This window comes from Rhipicephalus microplus, chromosome 10, assembly GCF_043290135.1.
Source record: "Rhipicephalus microplus isolate Deutch F79 chromosome 10, USDA_Rmic, whole genome shotgun sequence".
NCBI lineage: Eukaryota > Metazoa > Arthropoda > Arachnida > Ixodida > Ixodidae > Rhipicephalus > Rhipicephalus microplus.
In genome coordinates, this window is record NC_134709.1 from 7,757,312 (window position 1) to 7,778,782 (window position 21,471).

Sequence of the window (21,471 nt, forward strand, 5' to 3'; positions counted from 1 at the left end):
CCATACGTCCTTCACAGTGAAAGAGCTTGAGTTATCATCGTCTCCTTTTTTCGTCATCTGTATTTCGATCATGATTTGGTAGCACAATGGCAATATCAGTATCGTGTTCAACCAACCAACCATTTGTCGATGTGGACTACTGTAGAATTAAAAAATATCGGGCTGCGGGCCCCCCGCTACACAGCCCGCGAACTTGAAAGTATAGTTTCGAGCACATGCGGATCTCTTGCACAGGCATCGCAATTTGAACTGCTCTTATATGGGCGGCGCCAATCTACAGCAAATTTTTTTGGCAATACTTTTTTATTTATTTTTTTATTTATTCATTTTTCGGACAGTACAAAAAAAAAAAGCATTGCCCGCGGTCAGGACAAAAGGAGGTGGTTAGCCCCCTGACACGGTCCTGCTCGCGCTGGGCGTAACAGTAGCAATAGAAACAATATAAATTTTTGCAATGTGCACACATAAACATATATACATACATAAAATATATGCATACAAATAAAAAAGGAACAAAAGAAATCACTATTGTAACAATAGAAATCATTGCTGAGCACACATAACATATAGACATACACAAAATATATACATACAAATAAAAAGAGCAATAGAAATAACCATTATAACAATAGTACTCATTGCTGAGCATACATAAACATATATATATATATATATATATATATATATATATATATATATATATATATATATATATATATATATATATATATATATATATATATATATATATATATATATATATATACACAAAAATATATACATACAAATAGTATGAGAGACTGTAGCTCACCCTACCGTGCTGAGAGTGCATTTATCCTAAGTGTTAAAGAGGGACCGAATTTTCATTTTGAATTTTTTTGAGTTGGTGCACGATCGTGCTAGTTCAATTATTGCAGGATGCTCATTACATAACTTCATAATTTGGAAGTCTATTGTTTGCATTCCATAGTTTGTGCGTGTTCTTTCCACAACTGTGTGTTTCACGAGGGTCGTGGCCGGTGTTCCTGCTTAAATAGCGATGGTTAAATGAACCCCAGTCTCCCGATACTTCGCAATATATGTACATTGACAATTTTATTTTGTAAACAAGGCAGTATTGTGGAATTCTGTACTTTAACATGAGAGCTGACGCATCTACATTATACCCCGAATTAAGTAGTCTGACTGCTTTCCACTGTAAAGAAGAAAGCTTTTCATTATCAGTCTTAATTCCTGTTCCCCACACTAACGAGCAGTAACTAAAATGAAAATGTACTATGGAAAAGTACAATTCCTTCTTTAAGTTAGTTGTTAAAAAGTTACGTAAACGGTTCAACATGCCTATAGACTTCGCTACCTTCATCCTTACATTGTTCACGTGTATTGACCAACTTAAATTTGATTGAAAAGAAACGCCTAGAAACGAATGATTGTGTACTAGATCTAGTTGCGAATCGCCGTAGTGTAGTTTCATAATGTAATCTACTTCTTTATTTTTAGGATAGAAAAGCATGAACTTTGTCTTTTTAACATTTATTTTTAGTTTATTAGAAGATACCCAGAGATTAAGCTCTTTCAACCAGTTGTTTGACATCGCCTCTAGCTCCTTCAAATCATTCCCAGAAAAGAAAACACTCGTATCGTCAGCATACATTAATACCTCCCCAGTAAAAGGGATATTAACAATATCATTCACATATGTTATAAACAGTAGAGGGCCCAGTACAGAGCCTTGGAGCACACCATATTTGATTACAGTTTCTTCAGATTGAGCATCCTGGAGACAAATGTACTGTAGTCGATTGTGCAAATAACTACGGATAAGATTTTGTACTTTACCTCTAAAGCCGTATGCTTCAAGTTTACAGAATAAAATTTCGTGTTTGATGGAGTCAAATGCTTTTTTGGAAATCTAGATATATAGCGACTGTAAATAACCTGTTTTCAATATTTTGGATGATTTTATCTTTTATTCGTACAAGTGCTTTTTCTGTAGACTTTCCCTTTTGAAATCCGAACTGTTGCTCTACAATAACATTTTTCGCTGACAAAAATTTATTAAATCGCGTGCATAAGACTTTCTTTGCAACTTTACAAATATTGATAGTACAAATATTGGTCTATAATTACCCAACTCATTACACTTGCCGCCTTTATGAAGTAAAGTCACACGAGCAATTTTTAGCCTATCAGGATAGATACCAGATGATATCATTTCATTAAAAATGTGCGTTAATGGCCTTGCAATGTCATGTGCCACGGCCTTAACTGGTGAAGCTTTTATGCCGTCTTCTCCGGCAGCTTAGTTGTTATCAAGAGAACCTAGAATAGACATGATTTCATCTTCTGAAGTAGGACAAATAAATAAAGTGTCTTTCACAGCACAATGCACGTACGTCATATAACTTCGTTCTGGGTGCACAGTATGGAGGGGTTCAGCAGCTCCAACATTGATAAAATAATTGTTTAACAAGTTTGCTAAAGAATCCCCAGAATACCTCACGCCATCGACTTCTAATTCCGCTGGTACTCCTGATGAAGGGGTACTTGTCAATTCACGAAAGACCTTCCATGTCTTACGACTGTTTTGGGCGACGCTTTCAAACTTGCGTTCAAAAAAGGCAAGTTTGGCCTTCCTTAGGTCGACATTTAACCTATTTCTAAACTTCTTAAATTCCAGTAATATTTGAAGATCGCGTGTTTTTAGAAAATTAGCAAATAATTTTTCTTTTTGTTTAATACGATAATAAAGGTCGCTCGTGATCCATGCCTTCCGGGCCTTTCTGTGCTTCACTATTGTTGTTAAAGGAAAAGCAGTATTATAACTGTGCTGTAATTTTGACACAAATATTTCATATGATCTAGATGGATTTTGCTCGGAGTACACGTCTTCCCAGTTTGTGCTGACGACTAGAGACTGAAATAAAGTGATGCTGCGCTGATTTATGCGTCTCGTAGTGAACTTTTCTGCACTGGAATAATTATGCGTTGGAAAAATTACAAATATGGATAAATGGTCACTGATATCTGAACCCAGGACACCAGAGCAAGTTTCAGCCTTTGGTACATTTGTAAAGCATAAGTCAATGAGCGTATCACACTGTGAAGTAACCCTGGTGGGCTGGTGAATTAGGTTATCGCAGTTATTCGCAAGCATAACTTCAAGTAACTGAAATTTTGCTTCATTATCGGTAAACTGATTTACATTAAAATCACCGACCATAATGACGTTCCATTTATTAGCATTGGCATGATGTAGTAGCGTCTCGACATAGTCGTTTGAGAGTGCCGCCTGAGGCGGGCGGTAAACAACAACTATATAAGAAAGTTGCAGCACACAATAGCAACCGTTTCGAAATCATCGCGTGCACATGCAAGTAAACTCCCTCAGAGTGTAGAAGTGATTACGTTGGTGAACATAAAGGGACACGCCCCGACCACGCCTCCCGGAACGGTAAACAGAGACATGCTTATAATCGACAAAATTGTGCACTTCTGCGTCATGTGAGTACCAAGTTTCAGAGAAAGCTAAAAAATCAAAACAACAATCTAACTGAGATAAATATGCCTCGGTTTCTACATGTTTATTTCTGAGGCTTCTTGCGTTCATGTGAAAAAGTGAGGCGTGTTTCTTACGGATGCAGTCCTCAACTTGTACTAAGCTATTGAAATGCTCAGAAGTTAAATGAGTAGCCATTGTTTACTACAATCAAGGGAATTTCTAATCAGGGGGTGTTACGTAATTTTGGCCAGATCATCCTCGATTGAGATTTTGATTGCGCGCATGTCAGGCTGCTTGCGCACAAAGATTCTGCCCTCTGAAGTCCAGACGAACTGATAAACTTTTAGATGCGGAGCATCTTATACTCGCGCCTTGTAGTGCGCCGTCCGCGCCGTCCGCGCCGTCCACACCGCTTCTCGAACATTCGACAGCTGACGCGCGCGCATGCGCCGTCGCGCCGTCGCCCACTCTTCCACCATCTGTGCATCCCTTCCTCCTCTACACACCGCGCGCGCTTCACTCCTCCACCATCTGTGCACCCTTCCTCCTCTACACACCGCGTTCGACATCTACAATTCTCCTGATTCTCCAGTGGACGCGCATGTGGCGTCGCGCTTCGAGAACATTCAACAGCTGACAGTGCATGCGCCGTCGTGCTGTATATATACTCAAGGTCGGCGCTCGCTCGCTCAGTTGCCGCTCGTCGGTTGGTTTGTACGGCGCGTCGACGTCCAAGGTCGCGGTGAAATGAATTCCAACGAATCCACGAACACAATGATCGACGTCCTTTCGACCAGCGCCGCCCTTTCGCATACGTGTGTACGTGTTCACTCATTTAACACCCCCTCCTACAACCACGTTAACCAATTTAGCCATCGACCCAAGTAAGTCGCAATTTAACACCCCATTTCACAACCACGTTAACCAATTTAGCCATCGACCCAAGTAAGTCGCACTTTAACACCCCGTTAACCAATTATATGCTCCGCATCCTCCTCAGTGTTCCCCCGAGGGAAGCTGCGGGCAATTTTTTTCTCTTGCTTTTTTGCTTCACCATCCAGAGCAGTTGTTTGTTGGCTGCAGTCAAGTTGTCAAAGAATTTCACTTCCGGAAGCCTGTTCATTAGTTGCTTTCGTTTCGCGAACCATTTTGCCCTTACTGCTCTCGATGCAAATCTGAGGATAGTGACTGGAGGCTTGCCTTCTTTGGTCGGGAGGCGGTGCAGCCCGTCAATGTCATCCTCAGATAATTCAGGGATCTCAAGACAGCGCGCTATTTTATTAACTTCTTCAAAGAGGCTTTCATTCTCGCGAGGAGTAATGCCGTGAATTTCGATATTCTGTCTTCTACTGTACTGCTCCAATTCGCTCACTTGTCGTTTCAACACCGTAATTAACGTAACTTCCGGCGACTTCTCTACAGTTTCGACTCGGCGACGCAAATCAGAAATGTCCTTCTCTTGCCGAATGAGAGTATCTTCTAGTTCATCATAGGTATCAGACAAGTGCTGAACAGGTGTTTCGATGTGCCGCACTGTATCCTGCAAGGCCATTAGTCTGTCTAATTTTGTCTCTAGCACAGAGATTTGCGACAGCTTCTTGCTGATTTCTGCCAGCTGTGCCTGTAATGGGCCAGACGCAGTTAGTGTCTCACCCCGGCAGCCACCGCATTTTTGGGTTTTTCTAGTTGAGTCTTTCATTGACCGAAAAGATCGGTCACCGATTCCACTGCACTTTCCAACATGAAAAACCATGCTACATTCAGCACATGTCCCAACTAGATCTTTTTCTTCAAACTGTACCTCGCAAGATGAGCATCTAGCGACAGCAGAGATAGCAACGAAGCTTCCAGAAGGCGAAACCCATACAAGTACAATCGTTCTAAAAACGTTGAGTACAATAGCTTGAGGGGCAGCAGCAGCAGTGAGACAACGGAATTAATGCTATGGTATCGAGTAATAAAATTGTATCACAAACCTGCAATGAATACAGGATGCGCTTAGTCCACGATGTGTTGATCCGTGTCATGCTACCGCTGCCGCCCACAAAGTGACGGTAGCTGGCTTCTGGTTGACGCTTTTAAGGGCTGGCCACGACGCCAATCTGTACACGTGTCTGTACTTCCAGGCTTGACCGCGGTGACAGCTGTCGGCGCTCGATAAAAAGATATCTTGCTTGTTCCTTCACTGCTGGATTCTGCAATGAATACAGGATGCGCTTAGTCCACGATGTGTTGATCCGTTTCACTGCTACCGCTGCCGCCCACAAAGTCCCATTAAAACCCCATTTTAAAATAAAACGCCCCAGCGTTCACTTTGCCTCTCGTACTTTGCACAACCTGACATTTCCAAACGAACACAAAGTTACACAAAAGCACAAAACCCTTTTTTTTTTTGCGGCATGGAAGCTTCGCCAACAGCGCAGCAGCCTTTTCAAACGAAAGAAAAAGCGCCGCGGTGCGGAGAAAAAAGCGGGCCACGCCCACCCCTGGAAACAGGCGCTCTCCGTGCGATTGGGACGGCCGGGGAGAAACCCGCCGCGCGCCCGCAATCTCGGAGGCCATGTGTGGACATACTACTTTAGGTGTTGCCCTTGATATCCATCCATGATTTGGCATCAAATGTTAAAATTAAGTGACATACAGGGTTCATCAGAAGTTCGCAGGCCTATATCGCACGCGTTCATATGGCAGAGCGGCCTTAGCGGATGCTGCACCTCTCAAGTGATGTGTGTGGCAGTAAGATGAAAGTATGAAAATGAAGTTCCATCTCCTTCTCTATCTATCTATCTATCTATCTATCTATCTATCTATCTATCTATCTATCTATCTATCTATCTATCTATCTATCTATCTATCTATCTATCTATCTATCTATCTATGTCTGTCTGTCTGTCTGTCACGGGTACAATCTGACATATAGATGTATAAGATTATCACTTTCTCTGTTTTTCCCACGCGCGCACATTAGTAGAGAACTTGTATCGTTGGACTTTCTCTGTTTTTCCCACGCGCGCACATTAGTAGAGAACTTGTATCGTTGGACAGTAATGCCTTTATAACGCCGAAGACCTTTAGGTCCTAAGCGAGCTTTTCCTCACGACGGCGCTGTAAACGCCTCCAGACCTAGGAACGAGTACCTTGGTCTGGCACCGCTGGCTGCCGGCTGTAGTGGTGGTGGTAGTGGTTAGAAGATGAGAAAAGGCACCTAATTTCTGCAACCCGGTCGGGAGCACGGCGCAGTGCCTCGGCTGTAGTCGAAGGCAACAAGCCAGCTTTCTCCGCTCGTGCGAGACCTCTTCGGCCAGCTTCTGTGCCGCAGCGGCGGTGGCCAGGGAGAAAATGGGTGAGAAGGATCATCTCGCTTCGTCCGCGCCCCTTTGGCAAGCGGCGGTAGAGCAACAAGCCGCGGGTGGGCGAGAAAGAGAGGAACGCGAAAAAAGAGCCCCGGGATCCTGGCCGGCCCGAAGCCGACGCCGCCCGCACCGGGTTTCACGTTTCATTTCGTGTCAAGAGTCGAGACCGGCCGGCTGGGCTGGGCTCGCTTTGCGCGCAGAGTTGTTGGCGGCATCTAGCCCGGTTGTATAGCGCACTTCCGTTGCTGCGACTGCTCCACGGACGACGAGGGAAAACCTACATACGCCACGCTTGGATTCAGTTGGCATCGAGTGTTTCCAATCGGCCCTATCTGCATCCGCTCCATTTTTTTTTTTTTGACGCGTAAACGTCGTGCTTTATTTCGCTACATTTCGCTACTGTTCCATCGTGCCACGGTTTCGAAGGAACGCAGCACAGCCACAACCTGCGTGATCCTTCTATTCGTCGACGCCGTTGGAAGAGTTAAAACACTGCATACGCTACCCTGGTTGTGTCCAGTTCCCACAAAGGCTTTTAAATCAGAAGAAACTTCTATCCTGCTTAGGTGAAAACTAACCTGATGTGCTGTTTGGAATTTTAGGAGAACTATCTTCCTTGGAACCATCGGGAGTCTCCAAAAGCTGTACCTGTTGTTGGCGCGCAAACATCTGTGTACTTATCGAAGCCCGGATGAGGCACCAGCTTCAATACTTTTCCTGAAGGCCTGGTGAAACACCTGCGTATATATGGACTTCCCCTGACCCCACATCAGAGCTTCAGGCCTGCTGGAAAGGAAAGAAGCCGGCATCTAAGTAAAGGCCCTACATCGCCAGAAATCGTGCCCTGTTAGTAGCGACTACGCGCAAGCGGCGTCAGTGCATTCTTCCCTTCGATCGCAGCAGCTCGTGCTGGTGGCCGAAAGGGGACACGCGAGTGTTGTGACCGGCTGCTAATGACACCCGACAGGCCATGAGATCGTCTTCAAACGGCTTGGAATAACTAAAAGACAGCGAGCTGACTGCAGTGGAGTTAGAGAAGAAGCCTCTCTCTTGTTGTCAAGAACAAAAACCTCTCGAAAGTGACTGTTGCCGACAGTTTCTGGAAGCCGACAACGCAACTTCGAAACACATTTACGGAGTGTAGGAGTTTCTTCTCGCCTGGACTGGGCCGGTTACAGTATTTTATCAGCTCATCAGTGCATCTGAACCGCAAGGTGTGAGAGAATCGCGTACACGCGCAGTGAACGTCAGAAACATTTTCCGCCTTGTCACCGGCACGGGCAACATTGACACAACGGTTACTGTTCACCTCATCGTAATTTCACTCGGAGGCCGTAAGGTGGAAGCCGTGCGGAGGACGTGAGTATAACGACGGCCAGTTTGGCCTCCTGGTTTCTAATCACGCTTGTTTCGTTTCTTCAAACGTGTATATTTTTATTATTACTAGGAATGCTATGGCAGTCAGGCCAAATTGTCTTCGCTAACGAACTCTGCGCCGAGGCGAAAAACTTTGCCGCCCCTAATATTTGAATAGTAATTGAGTAATTAAAAAACTCATTATTTAACAATTTAATTATGGGGACATTATTGTTGCAGTTTAACGTCCCAACACCACCATATGCTTACGTGAGATGCCGTAGTGAAGGGCTCCGAAAATCTAGACCACCCGGGGTTCTTTAATCTGCACCTACGTCTAAGCACACAGGCCGCAAGCATTTTCGCCTCCATCTAAAATGCGGCCGGGATTCGATTCGGCGAACTGCGAGTCAGCAGCCGAGTGCTTAGCCGCTAGACCACCGTGGCGTGTTGGGGACATTTTTTATGTAGAAGAGTCGTACGATGTGAGAATTAATGAAGTACCAAAGGCCTCGCAGTCACGAAAAAAAAAGCACTTAATTTGAGGCAATAAACACAGAACTTCATAGCCTCGATCGAAGCGAAGACTAAACTAAGCGCACCGGAAGCGCACGTGAGAATTGTTGAACAAATGCGCGTCGCAGCGCAATAAGGTCAGCGAAAACAGCGAGTCGTCCCAAATTCCCTAAAAAGGACCTTTTATTATTTGTATTTGTTGTGTAGTGCTTACTTGTTTCCTTCGCGCTGTACCCAAGAAGACCGTATTTTCGACTTTCATTCTAAAGCTTGGCCCATTCAGGCGCCACCCATTAAGAAGCGTCTGTGTGTCAAATCGCTAAAACGTCCCAAGATGCCGAACGTTCTAATGCAACGACAATGACGTGATATGTTAACTTATGTGTGACATAGTAGAGAGAGAGAGAGAGAGAGAGAAAATTTAATGCGGAAAAGCAGGGAGGTTAACCAGAAAACATATCCGGTTTGCTACCCTGCACTGGGGAAGGGGAAAGGGGAGACAGAAAAGTAAGAAAAAGAAATGGGAAAGGGAGGAAGAGAAGCACAAACACACACACACACACGCGCACACAGTAGTGTCACAATCGTTCAACGAGGCGGGTCGCTCGCAGAAACTTCATCAGCGCCTTCGTTGCTTTCTGGCGTGAAGCTCGATCTTTCCGACATTCCAAGATTGACTGCTCAGAAAGTGGCTGGTCGTCGAGGCGAGCAAACACTGCTGAGAGGGACTGTCGCTGAGAGCTGTACTGGGGGCACTGACATAAAATATGTTCAATTGTTTCGTCATTGTCGCAATGGTCGCATGCAGCGCTGTCTCTCATTCCGATGCGGCAGGCAAAGGCGTTCGTGAAAGACACCCCAAGCCACATGCGGCAGAGAAGGGTCGTCTCGGATCGGGGTAGGCCAGATGGAATAGTAAGTCGTAGGCATGGGTCCAGGCGGTGAAGGCGGGTGTGGAGAAAACCGGGCGTATTCCGCATAGACCTTGCGACATCCTGCGCAAGCGTATTAATCTTTGCTGCTGCGTCGCTTCTTGATAGTGGAATAGGTTCCATCACTCCATTTTCGTGAGCATTCTTAGCTGCATCGTCGGCATGCTCGTTACCGATGATGCCGCAATGGCCTGGTAACCACTGAAAAGATATGTCATGTCCTTCGTCTATTAGGTGATGGTACAGTTGTCGTATTTCGAGCGCCAATTGGTCTTGAGGCCCACGACGTAGAGCATTGTGTAGACATTGGAGAGCTGGTTTCGAATCAGTAAAAATGCTCCATTTTTGTGGTGTCTCTCGATCAATCCTGCGGAGTGCGCTGCGGAGTGCCGCGAGCTCCACGGCTGTCGATGTCGTCTTGTGTGACGTTCTGAACTGGATGGTTTCGGCTCTTGCTGGGAAAATCACAGCTCCTGCAGATCCTCCAACAGTTGTCGAGCCATCCGTGTAAAGTTTGACATGATCTTTGTATTCTTCGTGTAGCATGAGTAGAATCATCTGCTTTAAAGCTGGCGCCGAGAGCTCCGCCTTCTTGCGAATCCCCGGCACTGTCAAGCGCAGTTTTGGTCGGTCCAAGCACCAAGGAGGTGTTAGTATCCGTTCCGGAGGCGTGTAGACTGTTGGAAGGCACTCACGGAAAGTCAATACTCTCTTACAGAAGGAGGCACTCGGTCGATCTTCTGGAAGCGAAGCTAGGTGGTGGGCAGGGGCGCGAGCAAGGTGTCTAATATGAGCTCTAAGCACCTCCAAAGTAATGTGCACTGTGGCCGGATGATCTTTGGCGATTGCGATGGTTTCCGCTGTTGATGTACAGCGTGGTAATCCAAGACAAACTCTGAGTGCCTGGCCCTGGGCGTTTTCTATTGTGCGTATACTGCTTTTGCAAGCGTTCGTCAGAACCGGCAAGCTATACCGCAGGTACCCCAGAAACAGCGTTTTGTACAAATGCAACATCGCGTGCACTGATGTGCCCCACGTTTTGCCTCCGAGGAACTTGAAAAGTTGTGCGATGGCCGTTAGGCGCTTCTTTAGAGTGGCCACATGGGGACTCCAGCAGAGATTTCGATCGATCGTGACCCCCAAAAACCTGTGGGTCCTGGCGTAGCAGACACTGTGTCCATCGATGGCGATGGGATATGACGTCATTGCCTTCCGCGTGAACGCGACCAGCGCCTATTTCTCAGGAGAAATCTCGAGGCCTTGTTCTCTAAGGTACGCCGATATTGAATTCGCTGCTTTCTGGAGTCTCGCACGTACCTGAGGACGTGTTACACCTGACGTCCAGGCACAAATATCATCTGCATAGAGAGATATCTGCACAGAATCTGGTATGCGTTCCACGAGACCGATCAGAACCAGGTTGAACAGTGTGGGGCTCAATACACCACCTTGAGGAACACCACGGTGTGTATAATGTTCAGAAGTCGGCCCATCATCAGTTTGCATAAACAATGATCTTCTATGTAGGTAGCATTGGATCCAGCGGTACACTCGCCCACCCAAACCAACTGACTCGAGGGCGTCAAGTATGGCTTCGTGAGAAACATTGTCATATGCTCCTTTGATATCTAAAAATAGTGCGACAGATAACCGTCTGCTCATTTTCTGGTGTTGTACGTAGGTCACCAGGTCAATGACATTGTCAATGGAGCTCCGAAGACGACGAAAACCGGCCATGGCGTCTGGATATATTCTATGGCGTTCTAGGAACCACTCGAGTCTGGCAAGGATCATTCGCTCCATCAGCTTCCCTACGCAACTAGCCAGCGCTATTGGGCGGTATGATGTCAGCTCTAGAGGCGATTTTCCAGGTTTGAGAAGTGCAACCAACCGGCTTGTTTTCCATTCTCTGGGGACCGTTCCATCTCTCCAAGACTCATTGAATACTTCCAGCAAAGCACTTCGTGCTCGATCACCGAGATTGCATAATAGGCGGTATGATATGCCATCCGGCCCAGGCGATGACGATCGATTGCATGAAGCAAGAGCCACATTAAGTTCTTCCATTGAAAAAGGCAGGTCCAGGTGCGGGTCAAGTGAATGTGGCGTGTAATCTGTAGTAAGGGCTTCTGTGCAATTTGACGGGCCCGCAATCTTCCTACAAAAATCTTCCGCTACCTCGATATCTCTTCTATTTTGGAAAAGGGCCAAGGCTTTAAACGGAAAACGTTGTTGGGGAAATATGCGTAGGCCTCGCACGGTTCGCCATATTTGAGAAAGCGGTTTGCGAGGGTCTAGACTCGCGCAAAACTTCGCCCACCGTTGAAACTCCAGTTTGTCTATACGACGCTGGATCTTCTTTTGCATGCGCCTGGCCATCCGTAGATCTTGAATGGATTTTGTGCGTCGATATCTACGCTCCGCACGCCGACGAGTCGCACGGAGGCGCTCTAACTCCACGTCCGTTTCTGAGGGCCTTGAAGAATATGCCAGCGTGCGCATCGCACTCTGCGCTGCTTGTTTGATCGCTTGCTCAATGCCAGAGTTTAAGCCTTTTTCACAAGCGTGTTCAATGTTGGTTGTGAATGCTGAAAAATCGATCCTCCGTACGGTTTTCGGCGGGTGGTCGCTAGCAAAGCCTTCGATGGTGAGATAACTGGGGATGTGATCGCTACCATGTGTCTCGATGTCTAAAAACCACTTAACGCTTGTGGCGAAGCGACGTGACACAAACGTCAAGTCCAAACAGCTGCTGTACGTTGATCCTCGCAGAAATGTAGGGCTCCCATCATTAAGTAGAGACAGTTCATGAGTCGATACAAATGAAGCCAGCCTCCGGCCCGTGGCATTGACTTTTGAACTTCCCCAGATTGGGTGGTGGGCGTTGAAGTCCCCTATAATTATCCACGGATCCTGGACGCTCGAAAGAATGTCATCCAGTCTTTGGCAATCAAAACGGGCTGAGGGAGATAAGTAGACACCTATTAATGTGAAGGTGAGGGTTTTCTGCTTCACAGTCAGGCAAACATATTGGTTCTCATCATGAGGCGACACAGGTTGAATGATGTAGGTAAGCTCCCGACGAATATACACAATGACCTTGCTGCTTTCGTTTCGGGTTTTGGACGGGATTGATTCGTAGCCGGATAGCCTGATCGGGTTTGATAATTTCGGTTCACATATTACGATGATTGGGAAACGGTTAGAAAACACGTACTGACGAAAATCGGAAATCCGTGATCTAAGTCCTCTTGCATTCCACTGGATGACTGATGCTTCTCTGACGTCTTTGCGGAACGATTGTTGATCTCCTGCCATGACTCTACGCGAGGGAGGCGAGGACTGGGCTCAGCGCGTCCAACACCTGTAACCCGCTTCGAGCGGTTGGAGTTCCCAGGCTTCTTAGTATGTCTGCCATGACAGCGACGAGGGATCGTAACATCGGGATGATCTGTCGATCGACCCTTGACACATCCTCAACGGAAGTAGACTCGGTGGAAGGTGTAGGGCGGCGAGGCCTCGCAGGAGGCTCCTTTGCAGGCTGCGTACGCGGAAGTGTAGGCCACTCATCCGCAGTTGTGAGCTTCTCCACTTCATTTCGCTTCGTGCTTACTACTTCACTTGTGCTCGGAGGAAATGGGTTATGCGCAACACTCTGTCCTACACGCCTCCGTCGGCGACTACGTCGCCGCCGTACCCTTTCAGCAGCCTCTCTGTGGGTTGAATTGTCCCTAACCATTTGTTTGATAATGGCGATTTCCTTCTTAATCCGAGGGCATTCCTTGGATGCAGCATCATGCGGACCATCACAGTTTCTGCACTTCAGACTTGTTGCCCGACATGCGTCTGCAGTGTGCGGCTCAGCGCATCGGGGGCATACTGTGGTGTTTGTACATACACTCTTGATGTGCCCAATTTTCATGCAGTTATGGCACTGGAGTGGTTTAGGGACAAATGGTCGAACAGGATGTCGGAAGTGTCCCACTTTGACATGCGACGGAATGGAATCTCCTTTGAACATTATCTTTACACAACGAGTGTTTCCGAGGCGAAGTACATTCGCGATGAGAACTCCTTCGTTCGTTGGTTTTATGAGAGTTGGGAGGTCCGAGTTTGCTATGGCCAAATCAATGTCGTAGATTACTCCCGCCACGCAGGCACCGTCCATTGGAATAACCGGTCGAACTTTGATGCCTCCCAAATCTGATACTCTGCGAAGCTTGTCTATGGCGCTGGCAGTCATTGTGTCCACAGCTAGAATATTCTTCCGCGTGTTCACCCGGATATCCTTAATGTCGTTTGGTGCTACCCCCTCAAAGTACATAGAGAGAGCTTGCCTGTTTACTGCTCGAAGGTTGATGGTGGAGTCCTCGGGCATGAATAGGATGGTGTGCGGCCAGCGTTCTCCTTTTGACTGAGACGTTAATGTCCCTGCTGGTGAAGACGGCTTGATACTTCTTCTTTTGGCCTTCCTGCTTCTCACGGTCTCGAAGTCGTCATCCGACGAGTCGTCGCCAGTGGCCGAGTACAGCTCCGTGTCCTCGCTGGTGCTCGAACAGGTGCTTCGTTTCCGCGACGAGCTTGCCAAAGGTGGTCTATGGCCGGACAGAGCCGCAGAAGGCTCCGCGTCCACAGCCATGAGGCAGTGACTATCACCGTTGGCCTCACTGGTTCTGGGCCAGGCGCGCTGATTTACCGAGGAGCTCGTCATAGCAGACCTCTGGCTGGGCGGACCAGTGGATGACTCCGCGTCCGTCGCCTTGGGGCAGGGAGCAGCGTCTCCCGTAAAAAGCGAAAAACTTGATAACAATGCTCGGAGCCGAAAGCAGAAGCGTTCTATGAAGAGACACTTCGTCGTCGTCCTCTGTGACATAGTAACTATCCTGTAACTGTAACATAGTAACTGTGACATAGTAACTATCCTGAAGTTTATCCTGAAGTCATTCATTCTTTTTTTTTTCGCATAAAGAGAATAAAATCTGAGGCTATAAATTTTGCACAAAGACAATAAAATCTGAGGTTATAAATATAGCACAAATTCATTTTACTTCATGTCCATTTTGAGAGAACAAAAGTGATACTTTTCACATGGGCTAGCAGGAAGCGGCAAGGTGAACGACTCGTCGAACGTGGCAGTGCCCTCAGCAAAGGATTCATAGGCAACAGTGCACTGCAAGATGACGTTAAACGAAGACAAAATGATTATGCCGGAGGTGAAGTTCGTTCGAAACTCGATATATATTGATCTGTCTTGGCCCCTAGTGTATACAAATATATCATAAACGCGTGGTATCCACAAGTGTGTGCACGTCGTGTCAAAGGATTAAAACTAGACAATAACCACTGCGGCACTACTGCTCGCTGACAAGCGAACGAGTTCTTTGCGCTTCTCTAGAGCTTAACAAAAAAAAACTCGATGCCTGTGCTGCATAACCCCTCCACTCCCCCCAAGCTTTGCGGATGCGTCCTCCACAAAAAGTTCCATGTACATCCTTGCGCGAGTGTGTGGTAAGAAGTGAACTGATATCCTTCACAACGTTGAAACTGTTTCCGTTGTTTACTTAAGCCGAGATTTCCAGTGCTGCGAGTCACGAGTACAGATAGTTACGTGCGCACAGCGAATGTATACGGCATCGTTTTTACCTCTAAGAACACCTCTGCGTCAACAGGTCAGCTGCGTATTCGAGGAATCTCTGTCCACATAACAGCAACTCTCCTTTGACCGGAACGGCTTTTGTGTACTTATTCTTGCTTTCATTCCTCGGCTTAGTAACTGGGCTTTTAGCTTGGCGTGCCGGTACACCGTCTATTTAGCTTGAGTCGAGCTTCCCGGAACTTCGCTTCTCGTTTCACCGTATACGCTTATCACCCGCGGAGTGACAGCCCACGGACTTTTGTAAACGCTCTCTCTCGTCCCTCTGTATGGCGAGTTTGCATAGGACTTCGGCTCAGCGCCCCACTTCGTGTGTCGCGCATGTAGGGCGTCGCAGCTGACACCTATGGACGTTGCGTGTATGGGAGCGCTATTTTTAAACGCTGAATGGCCCATTCGAGCCGCCGTGGTGGGGCTTTTGCGCGCTCCACACGCCTGCACGCATGAAGCCGATGCGGTGTGAATACGACTGTGGATATGAGCAACTCGCGCTTGTTGAATAACGTCTCGGATGAAAACCCGACGAAACCTCGGTGCTATGCATGCTTACAAGTCTAACACGAAAGTTACTGCGATTGGCCTTGGCATTTACGGTTGGCATGTTGGCGCAGGCGTTAAACCCTGATGAAGAGCTGGTCAGGCATGTTGCGATTTGTTCTCTTCAAAACAATGTACGTCATTGACCCCATATGATTCAACGCGTCGTTCCTTCCAGTGTGATATGCCTTCTTATACGTGACCTATTCATATAAAACTTCGCACGTTACGGACTATAATATGACATTTACTCGTTGTTAAAGGGACACTGAAGAGAGAAAAAAATAAAAACTTATTATTACCATATCGTTTGACGAACACTAACTAAAGCCCAGCACTTTAGACGAAAGTACGCTTAGCAAGCCCGAAAATGCAGGAAATCGTGTGGGTGGCGATGCCAGCTTGAATTTCCACACAAAGTCGCAATGATAGCGCATACCGCGACAACGTCTGCTTAATAGGACCGAAGGTCGCGAGCTCGAATCTCGGCCGCGGTGGCCGCATTTCGGTGGAGACGGTGGAGATAAAATCCTAGAAGCTCGTGCACCAGGCGATTTCAGTACCCGCTTAAGAAAGCGCACATGCTCGAAATTACCCGGAGTCCTCGGCCAAACGGCGTGCCTCGTAATCATATCTTGTTTTTTTTTTTTGGCAAGTCCAGCAATTATTAAGCCGTCAAGGAAGTGTGCTTTCCACAACACTGGGCGTTTTAGCTTCTCAACTATCATTCTGCATTTCTTTTTTCTTTTTTTCATATAAGACATGCCAGCTTCCTCGCAAAAATTTTCTATTGTGTTAAAAAAAGAATAATAACGTGCATTCGTTCCAACGTCCTTCTATAATGCACCAGGAAACCCAGACACTGAGACTCAGTGCGCACCTTGTATAAACACCACAGCGGGGCTTGACGCGCTCTATATAATCCCTCAAGAATTCCACTCATGCGAAAGCCCAGAGTTTGTGTTAAGCGGAGGGCGGTGATCGCCGCGGTGGTCTGGGTCTCGTCGACTGCAATAAATCGCCATGCGGCATTTCCCCTCCAGTCGAGTCATCGCTGTGCTAGCGCATTCCAGCTCACAGGCGATCTCAGTTTCCGTTCTGTTATCACATTTAGTATTTTTTTTTCTCGCAGTTGGTGTCTGTGGATTATACACATGCTGCCACGATTGGTGGAAACAGCACGTGCGTTATAGCTCAAGCCAGACGTGCATTTTCTTATTTTATTTCTTCGGCGAAACAAACAGCCCGTCCAGCTCTTACTGCCCAATAAATACTACTCCATCGTTTATTCGAAACGCTAGAACTTTGCTCATAGCACGGCTCGTAGTAGAAGGACAGGTAGCCAAGATTTTATAGTTACCATGTCCCATCCAAAACATTCCCCGTGTTAAGCTACGATTTCTTTCTCGGTCTGATAATAGCATTGTCTTTTATTCCGCTGTATTTACTGCACTTGTATTTTTTACTGTATTTATGTGTAGGATGTATACGTTTATGCTTGAGATAGACATGCTTAAATAATTTTACACGAGCATTTTACTTGCCAAAACCCCGATTATGAATGACGCCATATGTTGTGGATAGTTCCGGAAATTCGTACAATCTAGTGTTCCTTAACGTGCCCTGACATCAAACTATGAGGGCCCCTAACATTTTACGTCCATGAAAAAATGCGACCGCTAAAGCCGGTATCGAACCGGCGATCTTCGAATCAGCAGCCGATCACCGTATAACCGTTGTAATTTAGCGCAACTTAGGATTTCCTACAGCCACTTACACTTTCACAACTTTGTGGTCTGGGCGAGAATAGGTGCAAATGCCAGATGTTCAGTTGCCTTATTGCTACCGCCTCCTCTAGAACCACTGGGTAAGAGATGCACACTTGATGTGATGAGAAACAAACATTCCCGCTTTATTAAGGCGCCGCCTTATGAGCAACATGTGAACGTGATATTCAGCGAAAACCTGGCTTCAATTCAAAATTGTACAAAAAGTCACATGAGCGCGCTCGTTGCTCGAGCGACATTATTATGTCGAATGCCGTATAGCAGAGTGATCCAGAAATTTAAATCACCTGGTGTTCTTTAACGCGAACCTAAATCTGATTACACGATCCTGAAGCTTTTCGCATCCGTGGTAAGCGGCCAGTGTTCGATAATGCTACCTCCGGATCAGTGGTCGACCATTACCACCATTGGACCACTTTCGCAGGTGACGCACTGTAGCTATAGAAAAACCTCCAAGATGACCCACTTGCAGAGAAATAAAACTGCGCAACAGATGCCTCAAGCACACGCGCTTATGTTTTAATTGTTCATCAGCGGCTGTTTCTCTGTATGCCACTATGCTTCTTGCAGTGTGCCTATTTGATTTCGCATTTATTCGATACGTTAACGCTTACTAAACAGCTAACTAGCATCGCTTGCCCAAACTCCGACGTCGTTTCAGACGCACCTATAGTGATAACATTTTTTCGTTTTATTTTCCTGAATGGCTGTAGCATGTTGGCTCGAGAAAAGGCGCTAACGGTCATGTCAACGCCGTTTTCGTGTTTGTCGAGCCGCACCAGTTGCGCGTGCGCATTTCCATTGGAGCGCCGAGCATATCGTAACCCGCGGCACTCCATCCCAGCCGGGCCTTTACGCGCCGTGTGCTCTGCGCGAGGACGGCTCGCCCTGTCAACGAATTACACGTTAATACGCCCGTCGGGCATTAATTATTCCGCTTTTGATTTTATTTTCGCCTTCTGCTACCGCGACCTGTGTTGGCGTTGCAGGTCAGATGCAGCTGCCGCTGTCTCGTTGCAGCGCACGCTTACTCATTCGCCTTGAGCGCAAACGTAATTATACGTGGAGAATGAGGACGTGGGTAGCGGCATCCACAGCTAGCATTGTTGCAACAGATCGCAAAGAGACGACACTGTATAGATTTCTAAATCAATCAATATCACGACAGAACAAAAGCTCTTGAATCATTTCGGATCCTGCTATGTTGAATTTAACCGAATCAGTGAAGCAGGCAATAGGGCCAGTCAACACATAGGAGACGTTAAACAACAACAACAACAACATCTGCGATTTAGCGTCCCAAAACAACAATATGATTATGAGACACACCGTAGTCGAGCGCCCTGGACATTTTGACCATCTGGTGTTCCTTAACGGCGTCATCTGATTGGCTCTCCAGATGCCGGACCTTCCTTGCCTTCCGTCTCCCCTCGGTTCCTTAACGTGCACTGGCATCACAGAGTACATGGACCTCAACCGTTTCGCCTTCATCGAAATGCGACCGCCACAACCGAAATCGAACCCGCGACCTTCGAGTCAGCCGCCGAGCACAGGGAATGCTAACTGTTGCGGACTTGGTGACGTAATTTCAAATGAATCAAAGTTGCCGGAAGATCACTGCCTTGGTGGGCTCTCAACCCCCAAACTTCGATGTACACGTGTACGGTGCTCTCCTATGTTGTGGGTTCGGATCGCTCTGACGGGAGGTGTGATTTCTCGTTCAATTGTTTTCACTTGTATTTTCGCCACAACTACAATGATAATTAACTTCCCTTAATTGCCTACTGGATTAAATTGGCGCGCCTAACAACAAAATATGCCCCTCGAAAACATTCGTTTTCTTTCGGCAATGTTGACTTCGCCTTTTCTTCAGTCTCGATTGGCCAGATGGCAGCCAAACGCTATCTTTGTTGCATTGAAGTGCCACCATTATACATTTCGGCATCATGATGGAATTGAACAAACGTCTACAAGAGCACAACGTCTTCTGTTTTCAATCCTCCTCACGTTATAGTATGGTAAAAGTAAGGACCTCAAAGGATTACGCCGCAGGGGCTTAAAGAGTTAAAGTTAAAAAGAAAGCATTTGAGTGATATCGAATTTGAGAAAACGATAATGCCACAACTGCGTATAGCCAGTACTAAATATTTAGCAATCTTCAGCCAAGACTAATGAGCGTCGCTCAACACCAGGCCCCATTTTTATCGAGATCAACTGACAATAATCAGAATTTAGCTAATGCCACTCAACGTTATTATAAGCGCTGTTGAGGGCTGGTAATATGATATTAACTACAAAAGTTGAACTCGCGAGATAATGAATTCAGGAAGCCACCTTAGTGTTGTTTCTGTTTCTGACAGTACAGTGACGCTGGTACAATGGCGAGAATGGCGAAACGGGATGGCGCAGGTTATACGCCGCTCCCTAGTGCCACAGCCCAGCCAAATTGCCACTGGCGATATAACAATACTTGTCGCAACACGCATGGTAGTGCGATTGTGTGGTGCTTCGTGGTGTCCCGACCAGAACCTGCTGTAGCAAGTTTTGGTGTCCCGACCAGAACCAGTTGTAGTGCTTTCTGGTGTCCCCACCAGAACCAGTCGTGGTGCGTTCTGGTGTCCCCACCGGAACCAGTTGTGGTGTGTACCGGTGTCGCCACTTGGACCAGTTGTGGTGTGTTCTGGTGTCTCCACCAGAATCTGTCACGGTGTGTTCTGACGTTCCCACAGACACCTGTTGCAGTGTATTGTGGCGTACCCACCAGGGGCTGTTATGGTGTGCTCACGGCGACTGGAACCTGTTCTCGCACCTAAACACACCACACAATGCTGGTACCCACACCCGAAAAACCTAGTGTGAACACCCAAACAAATCACAAGATGACAAACCGACTCTGGTGGATCTTCCAACTGGGTCATATGTTAGCTTCTTGCACATGTAACGTGACGCAAGGTTTTTGCGGTGAAAATAAGACTCCCGAAAATTGTTTTGCCCATATAGATTGCGGGTGGAAACTTGTCTTGGAATTGAATGTCCCAACACTCTGTGATAATTCGTAGATACAAAGGTCTGGTAGGACCAGGCTACAGTGCGTACCCTTGGTGAAACCAGCTTTGTAAAAATGGCCGATGGGGCGAGTCAATTATTCATGATACTTGAGGCACGAGCGGTGACTACACAAGGACACTAGAAGCAGGTACCCGTCTTCTTGTGTCCATGTTAAGTTATGCACTCGTATTTCAAGTACAATCTTGCACATTTATTTGCGTCTAGTTCACTCCCCCCTTCCCATTTTATTTCTTTGTTCTTGGGGCTACATCGCTCCGAGCCAGTTCAGTGGCAAGTGTACACCCGAGATAAGAAGTGCGCAGTCGCCGATTAAATGCCTCACGTTTCTCAGAAGTTGTTCACCCCGGGAGAGTTTCATCTCGATCGCGTCGCAGTTTACTGACACGCGCGGTCGCTCGTAATTAAGTGCAGCCGCTCTCGCTTATCTACGCAATCGTCTCGTATTCCCGCTGGTCGTAAACTGCCTCGCCTTGTCGGGCCTTTCCTCGAGAAATGCGCTCCCCTGGGATACCTTCCTCGTACGGTGACACATGTCCTTGGTGCTAAGCAAGAGGACGCGGGTGCGATACCCAGTCACGAGGACAGCGATTCGATGGAACACTCCAACGAAAACGGAAGAGTCCTCCGTCTCATTTTTGCCAGTGCTGATTTGCCACGTATATGACTTTCTTTAAAGAAGCATTTGAACTAAAAAGGAAGCAATACCTTCGTTGGAGAGTGGTTGGATCCAAATGAGAGTTAACGTGCCGAAAACAGACCTAACTGG

At 46.8% G+C, this 21,471-nt stretch overlaps 2 protein-coding genes across 5 annotated transcripts in view; one reads left to right on the top strand and one right to left on the bottom strand.

Moving 5' to 3' along the window:
• Positions 1 to 21,471, top strand: part of LOC119180953 (uncharacterized) — a 311,773-nt gene that overhangs the window by 146,713 nt on the left and 143,589 nt on the right. The window contains exon 1 of one of the 3 annotated variants that reach the window (XM_037432100.2): positions 7,060 to 8,214. The exons of the other annotated variants lie outside the window; for them this stretch is intronic. The gene's annotated coding sequence lies outside the window, so the exon portion shown is untranslated. Of the gene's footprint in view, positions 1 to 7,059; positions 8,215 to 21,471 lie in introns of those variants that run through there. 3 annotated transcript variants of the gene reach the window in all.
• The window catches only part of LOC142774551 (uncharacterized), a 149,475-nt gene that overhangs the window by 87,088 nt on the left and 40,916 nt on the right, over positions 1 to 21,471 (bottom strand). The gene's annotated exons all lie outside the window — the stretch shown is intronic.